This window comes from Octopus sinensis, linkage group LG24, assembly GCF_006345805.1.
Source record: "Octopus sinensis linkage group LG24, ASM634580v1, whole genome shotgun sequence".
NCBI classification, from domain to species: Eukaryota; Metazoa; Mollusca; class Cephalopoda; order Octopoda; family Octopodidae; genus Octopus; species Octopus sinensis.
Window position 1 is genome coordinate 8460011 of NC_043020.1, and position 2500 is coordinate 8462510.

At 42.0% G+C, this 2500-nt stretch overlaps 1 protein-coding gene across 3 annotated transcripts in view; it reads left to right on the plus strand.

Moving 5' to 3' along the window:
* Positions 1-2500, plus strand: part of LOC115223960 (ETS domain-containing protein Elk-3-like) — a 101338-nt gene that overhangs the window by 26350 nt on the left and 72488 nt on the right. The gene's annotated exons all lie outside the window — the stretch shown is intronic.

Genomic DNA, 2500 nt, shown 5'->3' on the forward strand with positions numbered 1-2500 from the left:
ACGTGCAGGAAGTCCCTATATTTATTCCAGGACAGTCCCCCTCTTGGATGGCAGTCTAGATTGTTTTTGCGACGTCTAATTGCATAGGGAGGCAGCACCTTGATGATATTTTGGGGCAACTGCTGATCACGTGTGTGATGTCTTCTGCAAAAATATTTTCGATTACATCCAAAGGCTTCGCTATCTCTTTTGTTAATTAGGTATTTAGCAGCAATCTCCTGTTCTTGGATGGCAAATGCATAACCTTCAACGTGTGATGTGATGTCACTTGGCCAAACATCCCTGAAAGTTTCATCCGAATCCATCCAGTGGTTCTTGAGATATCTTGTCCACGGACAAACCAACAAACAAATATAACTGAAAACAATACCCCCGCCTTAGCGAAGGCGGAGGTAATAATTCTTTTAAATTTTGGAACAAGGCCAGCAATTATTTTGGGGAATGAATTTACGCTAACCTCAGTGCTCAACCGAGACTTTATTTTATCGATCCAGAAAAAAAGACCCCCAAAAAACAAAGCTGACTCCTGCGGTATTTCAGCTTAACACGTAAAGAGCTTGAAGAAACATCACTCGACATTTTGTCCGACGCAATATCTTCCCTGCTTGCTCGCTGCAATAATAACGACGATGATAATAACGGTTTTAAATTTTGGCACAAGGCCAAAAATTTCAGCGGTGGAGATAAGGTACTTATTTTGTCAACCCCGAAAGAATGAAAGGCAAAGTGGACCTCGGTGGAATTTGAACTCAGAGCGTAAAGATGGACGAAATGCCACTAAGCATTTTATCCAGCGTGCTAACGATTCAGCCAGCTCGCCGCCTTCGTAGCAGTTCTTTTTTAATTTTGGCAAAGGGCTGCATTTTTTGAGGGACAGAGGCAAGCTGATTAAATTTACCCTAGTATTAGACTGGTACTTTATTGCATCGACTTCGAAAGGATGAAAGACAAAGTTGACCGTGGCAGGATTTGAACTCAGAGTGTAAAAAAAAAAAAAACGGAAGAAAAGTATTACTGCAAAGTACTTAGTCATTAAAATCCCCGAAACATCACCAAGAAGCTCTTGAAACGTCGGCCTCTGAAGGAAAAGAGCACTCAGTAAAACAACAACAACACACACAAAGGCGATATTAATCAGGGTCGTACCCCTCCTTCCGACTTACTCTGTTTGATAAGGTATTGAAATACTAGTGATAAATGTCAATTATGTGGCCAAAAATTCGGGTTTCTTCCGGGCAATCCCAATACTTCAGGTCCAGGAACTAGAAATAAAAAAGCTTTTTTTCTTTAAACACTTAAAACAGATACTAGCCAATGATGTACATGTGTGCGCGCGCATGCACTTATGTGTGCACATACGTATTATATATACGCGTGTCCATATATAGTGTGTGTGTGGAAAGCAATCACAACTCACAACAAAAACGTCACGGCTTTTGTGTGTGTGTGTAAGACATGGCGGGATTTGAACTCAGAATTGCACCAGACCCGGAACAGGTAAATAGACGCGTATTGTCCGTCGTTCTAACAAATCCGTTCCAACCCATAAACTGTCGACTCATTGGACAAGAGATCAATACAATTAGAATCGGAATTTGAACTGCTCTAAGACGAATCCAGTACGCATAGTTTTAATGTATAATAATATACACGCGCACTAACAGGCAGAGAAGCTGGATAGATTCTTTCGTGGTAATAATTCCGGCATTCTATACTCTGAGTTCAAATAGAGCGGAGGTCAATTTTGCCTTTCATCCTTTCGGAATCGGCAAGTAAAGGGCCAGTCTGGGACGGGTGTCGATTCTTCCGTTTCTCTCTCATTCGGTCTTTCCTATTTTCTGTCTGTCTGTCCTGTCTGAAAGACGTCTGTTGTTCTTAGATCCGGATACGGAATGAACATCGCCGAAACTAGAAAATGCCCAGGGCAGGTGCCTAATACGACTGAACGAAAGATTTTGAAAGGTCCTCGACACGACTTGAGTGATACACACACACACACATACACGCACACGCTGCTCGAAGACTTGAAGACAGTAACATTGACAGGAAACGAAGCCTCTCTTGGCCAAGTGACATCACATCACACGTTGAACGTTATGCATTTGCAATCGAAGAACAGGAGATTGCTGCTAAATACCTAATCAACAAAAGAGATAGCGAAGCCTTTGGATGTAATCGAAAATATTTTTGCAGAAGACATCACACAACGTGATCAGCAGTTGCCCCAAAATATCATCAAGGTGCTACCTCCCTATGCAATTAGACGTCGCAAAAACAATCTAGACTGCCATCCAAGAGGGGGACTGTCCTGGAATAAATATAGAGACTTCCTGCACGTTGTTGAATACGCACACAGATATCAGAACAAAGAATACTGGTGGAATATCCCCCATCAAAACATCCGTCAAGTGAAAGCATAAGAAGCCGGATATTATTGCTTGGTTATAGACAAGAAAAAGCCAGCTGCCCTGCTGATGAGAATCAAGAGAAAGAAGATCAC